Source organism: Saccopteryx leptura, chromosome 6 (assembly GCF_036850995.1).
Source record: "Saccopteryx leptura isolate mSacLep1 chromosome 6, mSacLep1_pri_phased_curated, whole genome shotgun sequence".
In the NCBI taxonomy this organism is placed as follows: Eukaryota; Metazoa; Chordata; class Mammalia; order Chiroptera; family Emballonuridae; genus Saccopteryx; species Saccopteryx leptura.
Window position 1 is genome coordinate 130,088,769 of NC_089508.1, and position 22,650 is coordinate 130,111,418.

At 41.6% G+C, this 22,650-nt stretch overlaps 1 protein-coding gene across 10 annotated transcripts in view; it reads left to right on the forward strand.

Annotated features, from left to right (window-relative positions):
• PEAK1 (pseudopodium enriched atypical kinase 1) overlaps nt 1-22,650 on the forward strand; it is a 264,660-nt gene that overhangs the window by 150,884 nt on the left and 91,126 nt on the right. Inside the window, exon 1 of one of the 10 annotated variants that reach the window (XM_066342892.1) lies at nt 11,845-11,922. The exons of the other annotated variants lie outside the window; for them this stretch is intronic. The gene's annotated coding sequence lies outside the window, so the exon portion shown is untranslated. Of the gene's footprint in view, nt 1-11,844; nt 11,923-22,650 lie in introns of those variants that run through there. 10 annotated transcript variants of the gene reach the window in all.

Consider the following 22,650-nt stretch of genomic DNA (forward strand, 5'->3'; position numbering starts at 1 on the left):
AACCCATTTCACAGATAAAGAAACTGAAGTTTAGGAACATAATTAACTGGCCCGAGGACACGTAGCCCGGGTGGATGTCAGAGCTGAGATTGGGCCCAGGATGTCAGCTTTCTGCTGCTGCTATAAGAAACTACCACAGATGTAGTGGTTTAAAACCATACACGTTTATCATCTGACAGCTCCAGGAGTCGGGCGTCTGCAGTCGCCCTCTGTGTCCTGGAGCCCAGTGTTGGCCAGGCTGCATCTTTCTGAGGCTGCTCTTTGCTTGCCCATTCCAGCTTCTGCAAGCCGCCTACATTCTCTGCCTAAGGTCCATTTCCTTCTTTAGGACCCACAACATTTGGTCAGGTCTCTCAGCCACATTACTCACACTCAATTCCTCCCTCTCTCCTTCACATTTAAGGACCCTTGTTGCTACCTTGGACTTACCCAATAATCTCCTCTTCCTATAAAGTCTATTCTGTTGTGGGGGGCAATTATACTCAGAGACTGAGTTTGTCTTTGCCAGCAATTTATTTGACACAGGTTCACAGTGGGAATGTCACAAGTCAGTGGCATAGAGGATAATGTCTGTTACTAAGCCAGTGAGGAAATAAAACACTCCAGTGCAATGACAGGCTAATTATCCTATTGTTCCAAGCAAGGGGAAATAAAAGGAGTCAAGTCCAAATTTAGTTCCAGGTGAACTTTTTACAAATCAGTGCTTGGGAAAGGGGATTTACCAACAGTGAGCTGACTTCCAGCTCCAGGCACAGACATGAAAGTCCCTATGGCCGAGGAATTACGGTGCCTGGTGTTGGTGGGCAAGGTGGCTCCTCCTGGGGGCTGCTCGTGGCTTTCCCACTGCTTGTGAAAGAGCTGCTGTTCCTGCAGCAGGAACTCATGCCCCAGAGATCTTCTGAGAGCTATGGAGCTTTTTTAGTTCAGCAAAGACTCACCCTGCACAGACTGATACTCCTGAGCAGTTTCACCAGCTCACAGTTGTTAGAATTTGAAGGTCCCCTTGCCATAATTGCTGCTCCACATGTTCTTATGGACCAGCCCCCAGCAGGTCCCCCAGCAGCTGTGCTGCTGCATGCTTATCAGTGATAGCGGATGAGACGGGGACATCTCAACACAGCTTCATTCTTATACCAAAACTACTTCTAAAAACAACTTTTTGTTTATCTTTGCCATACAGAAGTGGATTAAAAGAGCTTCATTTATTTAAATCAGAAATAAGTGAATTTGCAGTCATATCAAATACGCAATAGATCCTAACTTAATCACATCTGCAAAGTCCTTGTGTACACTGTATAGGGTAACGTTTTTACAGGTTCTGAGGATTAGGATGTGGGCATCTTTGTACCTCATAGAAAAGAGGACTAGTTCCTGTCAACTAGTCCATTGAGCAGATGAAGAGCTCTGAGGCAGGGTCTGCAGCTTTGCCTGAATTCTGTATTACTCAGCTGGCGGGTGGGTGCTCCTTTAAGTCCCAGAACCGAAAGCTTTCTACTGGGTTGTACTTTCACAGCATTTGTATCAGTATTAGGCATTTGATGCTAATGCAGGTAAATTTCTTTCATGTCTTCAGATAATCACACTTGCATTCAACTCAAATTGGACTATTCACTGTCCTTGCTATCTCTTAGCTCATTTGATAGCCTTTTCTGAAAGGATAGCATCTTTCCTGAAGGATAAAGAAAGAAACTGAGGATAACATGTATGCAGATACTGCTCGGGTACTCTGAATATCTCTTTTTGTTTGTATTACTCAATGGTTGAAGGTCTATGAAAATCTTGAACCTTCTGTAGCATCTCTGATATGTCACGAATGAATTTTTTATTTTACACTGAAAATAAAGATAAAAGAGTTATCTTAGAATATAAGTTTTTTAGATCAGTTTTCAATGTACTTACTTTTTATAGAACTTTTTTCAACACTTACTCTTTCTATTGTGCCAGTGAGGAAATGGTTGAGTCAGCACTATAGGATTAGTGGAAAATAGGAACAATGGAAAGAAGGTAATCCTTCAAAAATTTATTTTAACAAAAGGAGCCCTTTACAGAACCCACATGTTATGGCTACTACATACAGTGGCCATGGAGGTGGTAATGGACGTATGTTATTTAGTAATTGCTCTTGAGTTGTTCTTTTAAGGCCATCCAGTTTTTCATTACTAGGTTAGTTCTCACAGTTCTATGTTTCTGTCTGTTGCAGTAATATAATGTTATAGTAATTAAATATATAGAAATGTAGAAAAATATAGAAGATATATAGAAATAAGTTAGGATATAATATGTATATTAAAAGTCATTAAGGCAAGTGAATAAGGCCACACTGGGTGGGAACTAATCTAGTGTGTACTGATATGATAGGCAAAAATATGCCTTTTGCAAAGGGCCCAGTTAGTGTGTGTGTGAAGTTATATATAGATAAAAAGTGGCTTGATGTGATAACTATAGATTAACATAAAAAAGAAGCTTCCTGCTCAGAACTCCCAAAAAGTGGCTTGATATGATAATCCCATAGATTAACACCTGTTAGAAGGCATACACCAGAAAAAGGTACTAAAGCAAAGGGGCCCCCAGATGCAGTTAGTCGCCCAGACTCCAACATTGAGCACAGATTGTCTGCACGCTGCTCTGACCAAGGACAGCTGAGAGGGGCACACTGACAGGGCCCCATTAAGCTGTACCCAAGTACACCGTAAGGATTTGTGAGGAATAAACTGCCTGTGTGATTCTTGCAACTAACTTGTGTGTTGGTTGTGTCTTTCCTCTGGTGGCAATTGGTCTCAGTACCAATAAGTAGAATCCTCATAGCTGCCTTAAGAGTAGTTTCAAAGAGGCTGCCAACCCTGCTGACAAGCAGGAGTGTCCCATTGCACGGGGAAGTCGGGAACGCCTGATCAATGTAGAGCTCGGGCTCTACTGTGACACTGTCTTATCAAAATCAAGTATTTTTACTCATTCACACATTAGACTTTAACTGTTCCATAATTCATCATTTTTGGGTTTTTCCTTTGATTTCTGTTACTCAGCAGTCTGACTTCCCCCTTGGAAAGGAAGGACTGTGTTTGTCCTCTATACTGGATTGCCTAGAATCTGTAGGTCTTGCAGTTAATGTGAGTAATTAAATGGAGATTAATACTACTATAGTTAACAATGTCTAATAATAGTCACCCTGTGCAGAAGCTTTGGCCAGTGTAAGTCCCATGAAAACAATACTACAAATGGAGACATTATTTCCCCAGAGCTGCTGGTGGCTATAGCCAAGGGAGTGGCCCAGCACAGAGTGGAGTGGATGTGCCAAGACCAGAAACCAGAGAAGAGTGTAACACAACAGCGAGAGCTTGTGGGAGATAGAGGCAGTGTGGTCTAATGGACTCGAGTGGGACTTTGAGTTAAGTCAGGGCTAGGGGCATAGCTCAGCTCACTACTTACAAGCTGTGTGGCGTGGGTCAAGGAACTTAGTCCAGCCAGTCCCTCAGTCCCTCATTGATTATAATGGTGATTGCTGCCCTTGGTTATTATGAGTTAGAGATATGCCATACATGGTAGTACAAGTAGTAGTAGCCCAACAAATAGAGCTATAAGGATGAAAAATAGATTGCATTTGTGGGCAGATGCATAGCAGAGTCGCTTAATCTTGGGTTTTCTTCACCAATTTTGTTTAAAGTCTCAGGGAACAGCTGTACCCAGAGGCTTGTGCCTTATTTCAGAATAGCACAGAGCCAGCTGGGTCCCAAGCTGCACTGAGCCTGGAGCTGAGAAGAGCACAGGGGCAGTTCTGAAAGGAAAATTGAAGACATCGGGAAACAGAGAACATAATGCTCTTTGTGGAAATCCTGTCACCCCTGCGTCATGTGTCCATGGCACTGTCAGGCTCCTTTGTCACAGTCCCTGCTGTTGAAGGGAGGTCTCCCCCCTGCCCCATCAGTCAGTCAGACAGTACCCTTTTGGAAAACAGAACCCATGTAAAATTTTAAATCCAAAACCAAAAAAATGCATGTGTATAAACTCAGATTATTTTACTGTTAGCTATGGAAGTTTTCCATACTTCTAGCTCCCTCTAAAACAAAAGTAGTGCTATGCCCTTTCCACAACCTTGTGTTAGAGAGCATCTTGTCTTCTGTCTTTCTGCCTGTGCTGGTGAGGATTGCCCAACTGTGCTTTTCCTGATTTGACAATAGGTTATGTTTATTTATTTATTTTTTTAAAGAGATTGTATTTATTTATTTTAGAGAAGAGAGAGAGAGAGAAGGGGGAGGAGCAGGAAGCATCAACTCCCATATGTGCCTTGACCAGGCAAGCCCAGGGTTTTGAACTGACGACCTCTACATTCCAAATCAATGTTTTATCCACTACGTCACCACAGGTCAGGCGACAATAGATTATTTTTTCAGTCACCCAGAAGTTGTCTTAGTCTGCGCAGGCTGTTATAACTCATTGCTTTCTCTCCAGAAAAACCTGTTTGTGTGGTTCAGTACTCTACCAAAGTATTTTTTATTTAAGGGGAAATAAAGTGGGTCTAAAAATTTGAAAAATAATAGAAATATCCCCAAAATTATTAAACCAAAATAGTAGAAATTTTTTTAAAAATTGAATCATTGAATTATTACACAGAAACATCTTGATGAAAATACTTGTTATTTTTTACTTTTAACTATGTCCAGATTAATTTAATTCTACTTGAATAATTAATTCCACCTCTTTTTTTTTTTAATTTTATTTATTTATTTTTTACAGAGACAGTGAGTCAGAGAGAGGGATAGACAGGGACAGACAGGAACGGAGAGAGATGAGAAGCATCAATCATTAGTTTTACGTTGTGCATTGTAATACCTTAGTTGTTCATTGATTGCTTTCTCATATGTGCCTTGACTGCGGGCCTTCAGCAGACCGAGTAACCCCTTGCTGGAGCCAGTGACCTTGGGCTCAAGTTGGTGAGCTTTTGCTCAAACCAGATGAGCCCGTGCTCAAGTTGGCGACCTCGGGGTCTCCAACCTGGGTCCTCTGCATCCCAGTCCGATGCTCTATCCACTGCACCACCACCTGGTCAGGCAATTCCACCTCTTTTTTTTTAAAGTCAAGAGCCCAGAGAAAGTAATTAAATTTTTAATGGGCTTTGCCATTTAGTGAGGCTTTTCTAGTTTATAACTACAGATTTTGTCTTCAGATAATCTATTGTTTCTATTATTGGTTTACACTCCCCTAAGAATGCTTTTGAGTAATATTACGATTTTAAGCAATAACCATGGCCGTATATCCTAAATAAGCACAGATTTCTTGAAATTCTGTCTTCTGGACTTATTTTGGAAGGTGAGGTATATTGTCTTTAATTTTAAAGGTACCCTCAAAAAACACATTTTCTACCATAATTTCTAAATTCTCCAAAGATAATTATATTTAGATTTCAGTTAGGTTTCCTTTCACATTGACTTTTTAATGAGCAAACAAAAATGTCCCTTCAGCTTGTTATTATCTCAAGGAAACTAACATTTGTCAGTGCCTGCTGTGCCCCAGGTAACACACACTACTTATGGTGCTCCTCTCTTCTCCAGAGTCCAGGTTTCTCCTGCACCGTGTTGCTCCCTTACCTAAATAAGCTACTTGGTTTTTAGGCCATCAACAAACCAGAAACAAGTCTTCCTAAGTAAATCTAGAGAGAGTGCGGCAATTAGAATATATTTGGAACTTCTGTAAGAGTGATATGAGGATCTAAGAAAACAAATGGTTTCTGGGATTTCATTCTCTGTCAAAAAGTGTATCTACTCATATTTTGAGACCTGGCAATAGAGTGTATTCTCTCCAGTGCATAGCAGGCTGGTATGCAGGGTTCCACTGGCACTTTTTATCCTTGAACTCATAGTGCTAAGGTCTGACAGACAGAATGGGGGAGGTGGAAAGTTGGGACAAGAGCTTCATTTCATCTGCCCTTCATTTAACAAAATGACTTTCATGAGTATTTTAATATTTTGTGGTTTTGTTTTGTTTTTATATTTTTCTGAAGTGAGAAGCGGGAGGCAGAAAGAAAATCCTGCGCCTGACTGGGATCCACCTGGCATGCCCACTAGGAAGTGATGCTCTGCCTCCCCTGGGGCATTGCTCCATTGCAACAGGAGCCATTCTAGTACCTGAGGCAGAGGCCATGGAGCCGTCCCCAGTACCCGGTCCAACTTTGCTCCAGTGGAGGCTTGGCTAGGAGGGGAAGGGAAAGACAGAGAGAAAGAAGAGGGGGAAGTGTGGAGAAGCAGATGGGCGCCTGTGTGCTCTGGTTGGGAATTGAACCTGGGACATCTACATGCCGGGCCAACGCTCTACCACTGAGCCAATCAGCCAGGACCAGTATTTTAGATTTTTAAATTAATTTAGAGAGAGAGAAACCTTGATTTGTTGTTTCACTTATGTATGCACTCATTGGTTGATTCTTGTACGTGCCCTGATCAGGGGTCCAACCACAGCCTTAGTGTATTGGGACGACGCTCTAACTAACTGAGCCACCCAGCCAGGGACCAAGAGCCTTAATGAGTTTGTAAAATCTGCTCTTAAGTAGGAAAATGTAAATGCAGTATTTAGCTGACCCTTACTTACAAGATTTAGACTGATTATAGTGGAATAGCAAGGCTCGCAGGTTTCTTAGCATAAAATATTGAGTGATGTAGAGGAAGGTGCATGAATGATGGTATTGCCACTATAGATAATTGAGTGTGTGTTGCACAGTGAATCTGCACGTTCCGTGGGCGCTCGTGGAACAGGAGGGTTCCTCAGGACAGACCATCAGCAACACATCTCACAGTTGCATTCATTTCTGTGTGCTCATTCATTGAGTGATTAACTAGCATGTGTCACCATCTGGCTCTTAGCAAGACTGTTCATCTTTAAATGTTAAAATTGTAGGGAATGACACTAATTAAAATCCTTTTGACTGAATTGTGTTGTATAAAGTCTACGTGTAGGATTACTTCATTGGCATTCAGCAAGGACCTAAGAGTGCACACATCCTTCTGACGTCAGAACAGAGGGAGCAAGAGGGGAATTGAAGAAGAGCTGTCCTGTTTCTGAATGTCTCGGCTCATCTGCAGGGCCTCTGCTCTCACACTTGTGACTCTCCTCCCGCTTTTTGTGTAGTATGGGTTCCCTTTCCTTCTCAGTCTCCATTTTCATCTCTTTTTTCTCTTGTTCCCCATTTCCTCATCTCCCCATCCCATCATTATCCAGTCACATGCTAAAACAGAAGAGTTAGATGAATGCCTATGTACAGATATAGTAAAACCTTAGCTCCCTGTGTCTTAGAGCTAGCTTTGTAGTACAGTTTGAGATTAGGAAATGTGATACCTCCAGCTCCCCCCCCCCCCTTCTCACAGTTATTTTGGCTATTTGGGGTCTTTTGTAGTTCAATAGAAATTTTATGATTGTTTTTTCTATTTCTATGAAAAATGCCATTGGAATTTTAATAGGTGTTGCATTGAATCAGAAAGTAAAAGGTAAAAATTATTTGTGGATGACATGATCTCATGTATAGAACATCCTAAAGACTCAACCAAGAAAACTGTTGGAATGAATCAATGAAGTCAGTAAATTTGCAGGGTGTAAAAACAATATACAGAAATCAGTTTCATTTCTGTACACTAACACCAAAATATCTGAAAAAGAAATAAAGAAAACATTCCCATTTATAATAGCACAAAAAACAATAAAATATTTAGGAATCAATTTAACCAAGGAAGTGAAAAGTTTGTACATTGAAAACTGTAAGACTTTGATGAAAGAATTGGAGAAGATACAAAAAATTGGAAAGGTACTGTGTGTTCCCTGGATTAGAATGAATATTGTTACAATGTTCATACTACACAAGGCCTTCTATGGATTTAGTGTAATCCCTATATAGTTTAAATTAATTCATTTTAATAATAGCTCTGTGCCATAGATGATTATTATACTCATTTAACAGATGCTTAGCAAATTAGTAAGTAATATCACAGGAGGAATCCTTACCTGATATAAGAAAATAATTGTTTTTAAGCACTACTTTTTAAACTTTAGTAATTTATATAGTCCTCTTAACTGATTAAAAACTACAGTCTGTCCCCTGCTTTTCTCATTATTCCCCACAATTAAAGCATTGCACTCAGTGCCAGCTAAGGTTAGAAGAGCAAATGTATCTGCATTTATAATCATGTTGCAGATCCTGTTGCTGTGCTTAGTTAGTAAGTAGCCATTGCAGGGATCCAGCATATGTTTATATTCATCTATTTTGGGTCTAAATTTAGTTTACAGTTCAGTGTTGAAGCTCTTTTGAAGAACTCATAGACCCTTGAAAATACATCTTCTTTAAAGTATCAGACTTTCATTAATTCAGAAGTACATTTTCCCTTTTAAAAGTCTTAAGTTATAAATCTTTTACAGAATGGATTGTTTACTGTTTTCTGTAAGAGTGATTGGAAAAATAATACCCTCTAACAAGTGTACAAGTCATGGAAGACAATAAGGGCTCCAGAAATGGTGGAGAGTGCTAACAAATGACATTAATGCTTCCTCTGATTATGTTTCTATAAACATTTCAGTGTTGTTCTCTCAGAATAATTGACTGTTTCCTTATTTCTTATTCCTTTCTATCTTCTTTTTACCCCTCTTTCTCTTCTTTATACAGTGGTACCTTGAGATACGAGTGTAATTCGTTCTGTAACCGAGATACCAAGTCAGTCAACTCGGATACCAAATAAATTTCTGTCATTTAAATTAACTGAAATAGATTTAATCCGTTCCAGCCCTGTGAAACATCCCCAAACCATCATAAATTATGAAAAAAGACATGTTTTTCATTAAGAAACACACATGTATACTTTACCAATGCATAACAAAATATATGAAATAAAAAATGTTATTTAGTACTGTATTCTTATCTTGGAGACAAACAAGTGCAGCTAACGGAGGTGAATTGCAGAGGAGGAGGGAGGGAGAAAGGGATGCAGGCACTGTAGACACATCAACTAAAACTGCACTTTCTTAACACTAAATGTAAACTAAAACTGCACTTTCTTTACTTAAAATGAAACCACAAAAACTTAATTGTAAAAAAATACACTTTCTTAACTTTAAACTTAAGCTTAACATTACATATTTTTCATTTAATCATCACCTTTTTTGCCTTCTTGGCTGCACTTTCGGCACTTTCACTTGCAGGACTTTTGAATAAAAATCTATCTAAAGAGGTTTGCTTCTGCCTGCCTTTTAAAATGTTATGGAAATGTGACAAACAATTGTCATTCAGAAGTGCTGAAGCACGACCAGTTGAAACTTTTTCTGGCTGTTTCTTTTCAATGAAACTTGAAAGCTTCTCCCACATTGCCAGCATGTTTTTAATTTCACTTGTGGAAATCACTTCCTCCAACTCGACCTTCTCCTCACTACTAATCTCTTGCAGAAGCTCCGTATGTTGCATCATCTGTAGCTCCTTCAACTCCTCAGTTGAGAGTTCCTCCTCATGTTCCTCGATAAGCTCATTTACCTCACCCTCATCTACATCCAGACCCATCAACTTTCCGAGGGACACAATCTCCTCCAACACTTCTACCTCAGTCTCTGTGTCTGGTTCGAATCCTTCAAAGTTCCTGTCTGCAGGCCATAATTTTTTCCATGCCGAGTTCAAGGTTCTTGTAACCTCTTGCCATGCCAACTCAATAATGTGTAAACATATCATGATGTTGTAGTGATCTTTCCAAAACTCTTGAAGGGTTAGATTTGTATTCTTAGTCACCTCCGAACAGTGGCGGAACAAGTGCTTTGTGTAAAGCTTTCTAAAGTTGGAAATGACCTGCTGATCCATAGGTTGCAAGATTGAAGTCGTGTTGGGTGGGAGGTAGAGGACTTTGACGAATTTGAACTCATCGAGAATGTCATCTTCAAGACCAGGTGGGTGGGCTGGAGCATTTTTAAGGATTAGTAATGCTTTCATTGGGAGTTTATTTTCTTGAAAATATTTTTTCACTGCAGGACCGTAGACGAGATTTACCCATTCAATAAAAAACTGCTGCGTAACCCATGCCCTAGCATTGGTGCGCCACATAATCTGCAGTTTTTCTTTAAGAATCTTGTGAGTCTTAAAGGCTCGAGGATTTTCAGAATGATACACTAGCAGTGGCTTTACTTTACAGTCACCACTAGCATTTGCACACAATGCAAGGGTCAGGCGGTCCTTCGTGGGTTTATGCCTGGCAGTTTCTTCTCCTCTGTAGTGATGAAAGAAAGTTCTCTGGGGCATTTTTTCCCAAAACAATCCTGTTTCGTCACAGTTGAACACTTGTTGGGGGATGTAGCCTTCCTTTGCGATAAGCACAGCAAAACGTGCAATGTACTCCTCAGCTTCCTTAACATCAGCACTCACAGCTTCACCATGCCTCACCACCGAGTGGATGCCAGATCTCTTCTTGAAATTTCAAACCAGCCGTGACTTACCTTAAACGTATCTTCTGCTGCTTCTTTTGAGGTTTATGGTTCTTCTTCAAGTCGCCATAAATAATACATGCTGTTTTGCATATTACAGTCTCTGTCACTGTATCTCCTGCCAGCTCTTTCTCCTTCACTCACACCAGCAGAAGCTTCTCCATTTCTTCTTGGGTATTTGTCCTTAATTGGGACAGAATTGTAGTTCCTTTCACTGGATTTGCGCTTTTGATGGCATCCTTTTGTTTAAGGATGGTACAAATTGTAGATGTATTGCAATCGTACAGCCTGGCCAGTTCAATCACTCGTACACCATGCTCATGTTTTTCTGTTATTTCTTGCCTTTCTTCTATCGACATCATTCTCTTCTTCTTCTCACCACTGTCCTTTACACTCACTTTCTTCGACCCCATGATGGCACACAAAAAAAGTTAGTAAAAAAAGCAAAAGTGATGCAAGAATGAGTACAGCACATGAGACTTTTCTTGATTCTGTGGGTAACACGTGAGAAAGACGAGATGCTGGTGTTGTGCTGCCGATACTGGACCCGTGCACCAATGCGCCAACTAGCGGCAGTTTCCCAAATCACGACTCGTATCTCAGAATTTTGCTCAGATCTCACAAAACAAAAATACGGACCGAATCGCAGCTCATATATTAAAAAAAAAAATCATATGTTGGTCTGCTCAAATCTCAAGGTAGCACTGTTTATATATTTTTTTACCTGTGAAGCTTGTACTGCCCTCATTTCTTCTTTCTTATTCCCTTCTAAATCAGAGAGCACCTGTCTTTTCACATCTCAGTTAGCCTACAGCCTGGCTTTTCTCACCTGACAGGGCAGAGGTTGTGCAGGGCAGAAGACCAAAGCCAGGCAGTGTCCAGCAGCTCCTCCCTCACTCTCACCAGTTCTCCCAGCCCAGAGTGCGGGCAGCTTCTGATGCGTTGGCTGGATGGACTCCTTCATGCTCTGCAGCAGAAAGGCACAACTTTTAGGCAGACTGGCAGCCTCTTACTATTCAGCAAGCATTTATTTAGCACCTTGTAGACTCCATACAATTCATGATGTGCCCGGTGGAAAGACTGCATCCTTCTAGGCCAGGGGTAGTCAATCTTTTTATACCTACTGCCCACTTTTGTATCTCTGTTAGTAGTAAAATTTCCTAACCGCCCACTGGTTCCACAGTAATGGTGATTTATAAAGTAGGGAAGTAACTTTATAAAATTTATAAAGCAGAGTTACAGCAAGTTAAAGCATATAATAATAATTACTTACCAAGTACTTTATGTCGGATTTTTGCTAAGTTTGGCAGAATAAATCTTTTTTTTTTTTTAATTTTTTTTAAATTTCATTTTTAGAGAGGAGAGAGAGAGAGAGAAGGGGGGAGGAGCTGGAAGCATCAACTCCCATATGTGCCTTGACCAGGCAAGCCCAGGGCTTTGAACCGGCAACCTCAGCGTTTCCAGGTTGACGCTTTACCCACTGTGCCACCACAGGTCAGAGAATAAATCTTTATAATAAACAACTTACTATAGTTAAATCTATCTTTTTATTTAGAGTTTGGTTGCTCCACTGCCGCCCACTGTGAAAGCTGGAACGCCCACTAGTGGGCGGTAGGGACCAGGTTGACTACCACTGTTCTAGGCGCTTCTATAAATACAGCTCAATGTGATATTGTAATTAAGGTGTTTAGGTAGTCAGATGAAGCTTCATCACAGAGATACAATTTAAACTGGTTCTTGGAGGATAAGTAGGGTTTTGCCAAATAGAACAGCATTAGAGGAAATACATTCCCCATGAGGAAACAGAATACATTGTAAAAAACTATTAAGTCCGTGGCTGTTATTAGATGACATTTTAATCTCCTCTCTGATGTGACCTTCTTAAGTAAGGGTCTGATGGTGGGCTTGGTGAACATTCTGGAACTTAAAATCTTATTCCTAGTTATTATCAAGTTTCAGGGTGTGGCAAATGAAGGTTTACAGTTGTTTGTATGGAAAATAATACAATAAATAATAATATAAGACTACATTCTTTCATGTACTGACAACTATAAATGTACTTTTACCCTACCTTGTATAATAATAACTATTATTGTTGTTGTTACTATTATTATAATTATTTAACTGGTTCATCAAAAAGTTTGTACTTGAGAACAGTGGGTTAGGCTCAGTGGTGGTGCATCTGCTGTTGCACACTCTGAAGGGACTGCATGTGACAGGAGCAGTGGACTGTAGAAGAACTGTGGTTACAGCCATTGGAAGTGTATGGACTTCCTCCTTGTACCAGAGCTTCAGTTAAGTTGTCAAAAGTAAGCAAGTTGCACTTTGGTTCCTTCTGTAGGTAGGAGAACCTTATTTCTTAAGATCTTGCCTATTCTTGTGATAGCAAAAAACTGATTTGGGGGGGGGGGGGGTTGTCAGATCTCAAATTAAAGATTTTTTTTTCCCCTCATGGAATTTCCATTTATGCATCGAATTAGTGCTATGTTATCTCCTGCAAACCTTTTCCTACAGCTTGGTTTCTCTTCCTCTCCCCTTCTTATTAGTCATGTACTGAAGGTTTTGGCAACTGGTTGAGGCATGGGGTCAGCGTTTTTCACTGCAGAAGAAAGAAAGGTTGGGAACAGTTACATGAGAACACTTGTCATATTTTCCTTTCCTTTTTTATGGAAGTGACCTACACTTCCCGTTACAAAAGTCTAATGAGAACCTTGATTTGTAGGTTTTACCGTGGTCTCATGGATAGAGATTGTGCAGGAGGACTTGTAAGTGATAGAGGACACAGAGAGTGTCCTCACATGCCAGGGTGAGGGCCCTTGACTGCCTCTCTGTAGTTTGACAGCTTTTATGAAGAGAAACATGGCCTCCTGGCATCACAGGATTGGGAAGGAGCCTAGTAGTGAGCCCCCCATCCTCTCTTATTAGCAGGTTCTCTGTGTGTGCCCTCAGGAAACGCACTGTACACACACCCCTCTTCACGGACTTGGAAACTGAATTCAGCTTAAAGAGTTCCAGCTCTCCCTGCCAGGCTGTTTATTCCAGTGGATTTCATTGTTTTCTATTAAACCTGCTTTAAAAACTGTTGGACTAGAAGCAAACTAATTAATTATTGTCATTGTATAGCCGTAGAGAGAGTAAAAAACAGTAATCGGTTCTTAAAAAGCTGTCATGACAGCTACTCTTGAACAGCTTCATCTATAGCTTTAAGGGGCTTTGATCTCTAATACTGTCAAATATGAAATTGGGTTTTAGATCTCAGAGTCCTGGCTAGTTTCTGGGGCAGCTTTGGCCATTAAACAAACTCTCCCATCTGCCGTTCCCGCTGAGGATTGACTTTGGGATTCTAAGGAATGTGGAGGCAAATGAGCTTTTCTTATCAAGCATTCCACGTGGGTGCCTCATATCAGACCTGTTTTGGCAAAGAACTAAAAGAGGCAGGGTACACTGTCATATTTTCTTTGCTTAAGTGCCTTGGGAGATATTGTTTCTTTATCGAGCATGACTTTGTAACCTGCATTTCCTGTGTGGGGGATGCCAGCGGTGAGCAGGCAGAGCTGCTAGTCACTGCCATTTGACAAAGGCCATGAGGCCCGAGGATTGCTCTATGGACAGAGCTGCATCTGGTTCAGCTTCTTTGTGTAAGGAGCTGTAACAGTTAAAATCCTTTTGACACTGACTTAAAATGCACATCTTTGTCTCCAAACACAATTAGTGTTGAAAAATGAAGCCCTTTACGGTTAGGCTTAGTGGCTTAGACAGCAGCTCCATCTGGTGCTGACTGATGGTGTTTGTTCAGTTCATCACTTGGCTTTATAGCAGCATGAATGCAGGTATATGCAGAATTGGAACTGAATGTCAAATCTAAGGTCTCTTGTTACTGGAGGGGTTTTTGTTGCACACAGCACTGACATAAACCAATTGTTCTCACGTGGCCATCCTGTCAATAATATTATAGGTGCTAATCTGTAGCACCTATAGATTACTCAACAGCCATTTCTTGACTGAATTAACTTACTTGCACTCAAAGTGAGGAAGTAGTTTTACTATTTATCTACGAGTCTAAGAAAAAGAAAATAAACTGCACTCCTTATAAAGAGAAAATTTAGTCTCTCATCAGCAGTGGATTTAACTTGGTTTACAAGACTAGGCCAGGATGCCTTCTTTTTTTGTTTTCAGTGCCCAAAGTGCTGAGCAAACAGACAATATTAAGGACTGACAGGAGCTGCCACAATGTTAATAGAAATTACTTCTGAATAATAGGGTTACACATGATCTCTATTTTCTTTTTGCTTTTCATAATTTTACAGTGGGCATATATAACAAGAAAAAATTTATATATAAGACAGAAAAATGTTTAAAACAAAATATATTGTAGGTAGCTGTAGTCTTAAGTCTCAGTTCTGGTGCTTTTTCATTCATTGTGTGGTCTTTCTGGGCCTCAGTTATCCCTTGCCCATAAAACAGAAGGGTTGACCTAGGGGCCTGCTCAGCTTTAACATTCTAAGTTTTGTGATTATCTATAGCTTTTTTTCCTATCTTTTCAGCCTCTCTTCCAGTATTAACATTCAACATCATATAGTTTCTGCCTTCTTAAAATAATAAATTTCCATGAAGAAGCAGAGCAGACGGCAAAAGGATGCAACAGGATTCCCTACACCCATGTGCCCTTATTGTCTGTGCTGGGCAGACACTCGCATTCCCAGACTCAATGCCCTGGCAGCCTCCTCTTCACGCAGCTCCCAGCTCAGACGTTACTTCCGGGAAGCCCTGTCCTGACAATCCCAGCTACGTCATAGCTCACTAGAGTGAGTTGGTCCAGGTGCTGAGTATGGCTCCGTGGCCTCCACCTCAGGTGCTAAGAAGAACTAGGTCACTGAGCAACGGAGCAATGCCCAAATGGGCAGAGCATCGCCCCCTAGTGGGCTTGGTGGGTGGATCAAGGTCGGGTACATGCAGGAGTCTGTCTCTTTGCCTCCCTGCCTCTCACTGAATAAAAAAATAAATAAATCTCATTAATTAAAAAAAAAAAAGGAATTTCCAGACACCTCCATACTCCCAGCTCTTCTACATTTCATCTAATCTTTGCTAGAAAGTTACCTACAATTACTCTCTTATCTCCTCACACTTCAGCCCACCCAGTCTGCTCTCTGTCCCCACCACTGCACAAAAATAGTTCATGCTGAGCTCACCAGTGAGTGCACTGCAGCGCCCTGTGGCACGTGGAAGTCCTCACTCTCCTTCCCTCAGTAGTCTTTGGATCCTTGTCTTCACCTCTTCATGACATCTCCTCTGGCTTCTGTGTCACCACACTTACCGTTGTTATTTCTGAGTTTTCTTTTGAGGTTGTCCTATTCTCCCCAGATCACCCACCAAGGCCACTTCCCCAGCTCACCCTCTTTTTTTTTTTTTTTTTTTTTTTTGGCCTAAGATATTTCTATGCTGACAATTCCCTATCAGGTAAGAACAGCAGAATTCCTTTCTGTGCTCCAGAGTTCTCAGTTCAGTGGCTTGCTCTTTTTCATGCAGGCTGACAAAAACATGAATTCCTAATCCTCCCCCCAAATGTTGTACCTCCCCCTACAGTGTTTTTATCTGAGTAAGTGGCCCCACAAATCACTCAGTATGTAAACCAAAAACCTTGCTCTGAAATCCAGATATTGATGCCCACCTCTCTCTTCTTCTCAGATGCCTCGCTCACAACAGCTTCTGAGATTTCCTGGCCTCCTGGCCTGTTCTTCCCAGTTCATTTTCATAGACCAGAGCTGTCCTTTATTTATTAAGTCAGATTTATTGAGGTTTGAGTTATATACAGTAAAAACACCTTGAGAAATGCCTTATATATGTAAGGACCAAGAGAAGATCAGAAAATAAGCAGGGCACTAATGGAACAGGGAACTTAAGGGTTACAGGCAGGTCCTGCTCCTGTTCTGTTAGGAGTAACATGCCCAAGGTCGTTCAAGAAGCAGAGACAGATAGGGACTCTGGGAAGCTGAGAGAGAAGAAAAAAAAGAAAAAAGAAAAAGAGACCAACGTTTGCATTCTATTGGTTAAAAGACCCTTATCAGAAGTTTAGGTTTGGAATTCGCCAATGAGCTAGACCCCAGCCCCTGTTGCTGTGCTATGTGCAGCCCCCTTAGCAAATAGGTTACCGCCACATTTGCTTCTGTATTAGGCTTGCTTGCTTAGCTTATAAAAAGATTTAGCTGTGAGTGCTAGGTGCGGTTCCCATCTGTAGCTCCTTGTGAGCACGGTGTCTCTGGACACCTCGGGAATTTGCCCCTGCGCAGGTAAAACTGGTCAATAAAGTTACATCTATACTCCTGAAAGTCTCCGATGTTTGTTCTTGTACCTGGTGGTTGCTACATCTCTGGGGGGCTCGCCTGGGATTTCCCTTGGTGGAGTTTTTGGTCGGAGACCAGAGGGACAGCTAGAGTTGAGTAAGTACTCTTTGAGGATCCTCATTTGGTTTCGGTTTTGAGCTCCAGAGCATATAAACCTGAGGTAGTAGGCGGGACGCCGCTGGTAACCTACCCAGGGCTTTCAGAACAGGACGCCGTTTTCTGAAAGGAATTGTTAACTCGAGGAGTTAACTCTAGAAGTGACCGGTCACATTAGGAATTTCTGCACCGCGCTGCGCTGCGTTTTGTCTGTGTGTGAATGCCTGAATTGAGTGTGAGACAATCTTTTACTCTAGCCTTTTTTTGCTTATTGGTTGGGGTATTTTGATAATTGTTTTGTTAATTCTTGAAGGTTTAGAAGCAGACAAAGCGGGATACAGAAGAATGGGACAACAAGAGTCTGTACCCGGTTCTCCACTTGAGTGCCTGCTAAACAACTTTTCTGATTTTCAGAAAAGAGCCCAGGGGTATGGAGGGCCACCTCCGGACCGAGAGACCCTCCGGACCTTGAGTCAGTTAGAATGGCCCGCCTTCAACGTTGGGTGGCCCACTGAGGGAACTTTTGATCTTCCTATTGTGTTTGCTGTCCGAGCTATTATCTACCAGGTGCCCCATCCAGACCAATATTTGTATATAGATGTGTGGGTTGATATTGCTACAGATAAGCCAGGGTATATCAGAAAGTACATAAAGAATGGCAAGAGAGAGAGAAGGGCAATATGTGTTACTGCAAGTAACCAGAGGGCAGGGAAAGGCAGTAGGAAGGAAAAGGAGAAGACCAGTTCCCCGGTACGGTCCACTGTACCGTCATCTAGAATTTACCCTGTCTTGCCTGAACCACTGGAGGATCCCTTAGACCCAGTAAATTTCCCTCCCCCCTATTGGCGGCAGGGAGGACCTGATTCCACGCAGCAGGACGTAAGTGGATTTTTGAGTCCACCACACACCCGAGGAGGAGCGATATATTCGCCTTCTCCTTCGGTAGGAGATGCCGCCATCTTGCCTTTGTCTCCTGCAGGAGGCACCTCCATTTTGCCTCCTTCTGCAGGAGGCACCTCCATTTTGCCTCCTTCTGCAGGAGGCACCGCCATTTTGCCTCCTTCTGCAGGAGGTGCCAAGGGGAGCGCGGCCATTTTACCGCTCCGGGAAGCGCCGCCGGCACCAGATGCTGGTTCACGAGCGCCCCCTCGCTTCATCTATGTGCCTTTTTCCACCAGTGATTTGTACAATTGGAAGCGGGAAAATCCTCCTTTTTCTGAGAAACCGCAGGGACTAATATCCTTGCTTGAGACAGTTTTTAGGACCCACCAGCCAACGTGGGATGACTGCCAACAGGTCTTACAAACTCTTTTTACTACAGAAGAAAGAAATAGAATAATGAGAAGCAGCAAAAGCAGTTTTAGAGGACGGGGGAACGGATGGGGAAGTCGAGAATGTCCTTCCCAAGCAGCCCCCGGCCTGGGACCCGAATACCTCAGGGGGAAGGGAAGCACTCTTCCAGTATCGCCGGGCTCTGTTGCGGGGTTTAAAAGCAGCAGCCAGGAGACCCACTAATTTCAGTAAGGTAAGTGAGGTTATCCAGGGAAGGGAAGAATCCCCCGCTGCATTTTTAGAGCGGCTAATGGATGCCTACTGGGTTTATGCCCCTATAGATCCAGAAGCTGAGGAGAATCGCAGGTTAGTAAATATAGCTTTTGTGACGCAAGCTGCATCAGACATTGGGAAGAAGCTTCAGAAATTAGAAGGATTTGAAGGGAAAAATAGAAGTGAGCTAGTTGAAATAGCTCAGAAAGTATATATAAATAGGGATGACTCAGAACTAGGGAGAGCAGCTGTCAAGATCCTCATTGCAGCTCATAAGTCTGAGAAGAAGGGAAAAGGAGAGCAGCAAAAAGGCAAAGAGAAAGGTCAACCATGGAAGCAAACAGGCAAGGACCAGTGTGCCTATTGCAAGGAGAAAGGACACTGGAGGAGAGATTGCCCAAAGTTACGGGTTAACAGTCAGAAGCTAAAGCAAGATCCAGAGGTCTTGCTCCAAACCTTGGACTGACGGGGTTAGGGCTCCATTTCTGTCGGCTCCCAGGAGCCCATGGTCACCCTAACAGTCGAAGGAAAGCCAATAGACTTCCTGGTTGACACGGGAGCCACCTATTCAGTTTTAAAGAAGCTACAAGGACACATACAAAAAGAAAATACAAAAATAATAGGAGTAGGGAACGGGCTGCCACCTAGGCCCCCTGTCAGCCTCCCAGTAGCACACACTCCGGCAGCACCAAAACTCCCGGACAGTAAGACAGGCCTAGACCAGAGCGGAGCTACCACGACTCCTACTATAGACTCTTTCCCAATAGAGCCAGAGGAGCAGGACCATAAATTGCCTTTTTACACTCCCAGCCCGTTACTGGGAAGACCACACCACCAAGAGACGTATGCCCTAGATTTATTGGATAAGGTATTCCCCTTCTTTAACAAGACACAGCCTGAAATTACAGAATCTTGTTGGCTTTGCCTTAGTCCCAGACCCCCTTTCTATGTAGAGCTTGGAGCCAACACCTTGAGGGAAGGGGAACTGGCTCCTACTACAGTGACCCTTACGAGGGACCGGAACCAGGATCAGATGAAAGATTGTGTCTCAGAAGGATCTCTCACTTTAGCAGAGTTCCATGGGAAAGGAACCTGCTACCTCTTAGCAAATTTCACCTTAGGTAACTCCAATTACAGTGACTATTGCCTTAACCAAGAAACCCTACTCGCCACCCTAGAGGACCCGAAAGTGACGAAGGCACCTGAGGACTATGGTTTGTGTGTACTCAAGGCATCTTCAAGTGTATAGTCCCCACTCATCCTGAACTTTGTGTAAGTGCTTACATTATTCCACAGGTATATCTGTATGGGGGAAATCCTGAATTCCTTGTGGCTCCCCCGAGGCGGGAAAAACGAGCTCCACTTCTTATCCCTATCATAGCTACCATAGGAATTGTAGGGTCAGCAGCAGTAGGGACAGCATCCCTCATTCAAGGGGAACTTACCCTCAGACAGCTATCCAAGACATTCTCCAAAGATATTGCGCTTTTCCAAAACCAGGTAATATTCCTCGAGAAGCAAATAGACTCCCTAGCTGAGGTAGCCCTTCAAAATAGGAGAGGGCTAGACCTCCTCCTCCTCGAGCAAGGAGGACTGTGTGCTGCTCTAAGAGAAGAATGCTATTTTTATGCTAACCACTCTGGAGTAATTAGAATATCAAGGTACTTGCAAACAGATTAAAAAATAGGAACTTAGAAGAAGATGACCCAGGATGGTATGCCTCTATGTTCAGAACCTCCCCTTGGCTAACCACTCTTATATCTACAATTGCTGGGCCATTACTGATACTTTTGTTAGCTCTCACTATTGGGCCTGTAGTTATTAATAAACTCCTTACATTTATTAAGGAAAGAATCGAGACTGTAAAAGTGATGGTTCTGTCTCAACCTACCTACACCATCCTTCCTTCTGATGAAGAATCAAGGGTTTGATTTATGCCCTAATAGGAGTAGGGAATGTAAGGACCAAGAGAAGATCAGAAAATAAGCAGGGCACTAATGGAACAGGGAACTTAAGGGTTACACGCAGGTCCTGCTCCTGTTCTGTTAGGAGTAACATGCCCAAGGTCGTTCAAGAAGCAGAGACAGATAGGGACTCTGGGAAGCTGAGAGAGAAGAAAAAAAAGAAAAAAGAAAAAGAGACCAACGTTTGCATTCTATTGGTTAAAAGACCCTTATCAGAAGTTTAGGTTTGGAATTCGCCAATGAGCTAGACCCCAGCCCCTGTTGCTATGCTATGTGCAGCCCCCTTAGCAAATAGGTTACCGCCACATTTGCTTCTGTATTAGGCTTGCTTGCTTAGCTTATAAAAAGATTTAGCTGTGAGTGCTAGGTGCGGTTCCCATCTGTAGCTCCTTGTGAGCACAGTGTCTCTGGACACCTCGGGAATTTGCCCCTGCGCAGGTAAAACTGGTCAATAAAGTTACATCTATACTCCTGAAAGTCTCCGACGTTTGTTCTTGTACCCAGTGGATGCTACAATATACAGTAGAAAGCACCTTTTATTTAGTATACAATGCTGAGTTTTGACAAATGCATGCTAGTCATATAACCACTACTACACAATATTTGGATCATTTTCAGTTTTTGCCTATAAACCTTCATGTGCAGGCATCAGTATAAACATAACTAACTCCATTTGTCTTGAGGTAAATACCTAGGCAGGGGGTGAGATTGCTGGCTTCCATGGAAAGCTATGTTTAACTTTATAAGAAACTGCCCAACTCTTTTCAGAGTGGCTGATCCATTTGCACTAGATGAGAGCTTCATTGCCCCACATTCTCCCTGGCACCAGTTCTTGTTTCTGGATTTGGGGGTTATTTTAGATTTTATTTATTCCTTTTTAGAGAGAGGAGAGAAAGAGGGGGGGAGCAGGAAGCATCAACTCCCTTATGTACCTTGACTAGGCAAGCCAGGTTTTCAAACCAGTGATCTCAGCGTTCCAGGTTGTCGCTTTATCCACTGAGCCACCACAGGTCAGGCTCTTTTTTTTTTGTTTTAATTATATTTTACCCATTCTATACATGGATAGTGGTAGCTCATTGTAATTTCAATTTATGTTCCTGTACAGCTCATGATATATAGCATCTTCACGTGTTTATATGAAATCCATATACCTTTGGTGAAGTATATGCTTAAGTCTTTTATGTATTTTTATTAGATTTATTTTATTTTCTTTAATTTTTAAAGTTCTTTACATATACTGGATACAAAGTCAGATACTTGGCAGGAATTTTCTCCTCATCTATGGCTGTCTTCTCAGTCGTTTCTCAGTATCTTCTTTAGAGCAAACATTTTGATGAAGCCCAGATTATCTTTTGTTGTTGTTGATCTTTTGATGTTGTATTTATGAACTCTGCCTAACCCTTGGTTGCAAAGATTTTCTCCTATGTTTTTTTTCTAGAAGTTTTATAGCTTTACATATTATACTTAAACCTGTGATCCATTCTGAGTTAATTTTTTGTTTTGGGATATAAGAGAGAAAGCGATGGTCATTTTGTTGCCTGTGGATATCCAGTTTTAGCACATTTGTTGAAAAGAATATTCTTTTCACCTTTGCCAAAAATCAATTGCCTATATTTGCATGGATCTATTTCTGGACTGTATTCTGTTTTGTTTCTGTTTTAATCTGTCAGGAGTCAGCAAACTTTTTCTGTCAAGAACCAGATAATAAATACTTTAGGTTTTATAGGTCAAAAGGAAAAATCCAAAGTATTTTGTAGGTAGTTGTATAACAAGAGAGAAAACAAACTTCCATGAACTTTTTGTTTTTGTGTTCTTAAAATTTTTTAATTGATTTTTCAGAGGGAAAAGGAGGAGGAGAGAGGAAGGGAAAAAAAAGTTGATTTCTGTGTTGTACCCAGACAGATGATCGAACCCACAATGTTGGTGTTTCAGGACAACACTTTAACCAATTGAGCTTCTAGGCCAGAGCTCTATGAATTTTTGACAAAATTTAAAATATAGTAATTGAGTTCAATTTTTGTAACACAGCTCTACTAATAAAAATAATGAAATTGGGGTGAAGGAATAACATTTTGCTTGATAAGTGTTCAAAATTAGTTGTTCCTTCTCATCAAAAATGAATACAAACGTTTATATACTAATGCAGATCTATAATGAGATTTTACATATTTTTATCTTTCAAAAATGTATTCACACAGGTGATACATGTAGCAGTGGAGGTGTAGCAACTTATAGCTACAAGATGACAACCTCTGCAGAACTATGAGGGAGCCAGA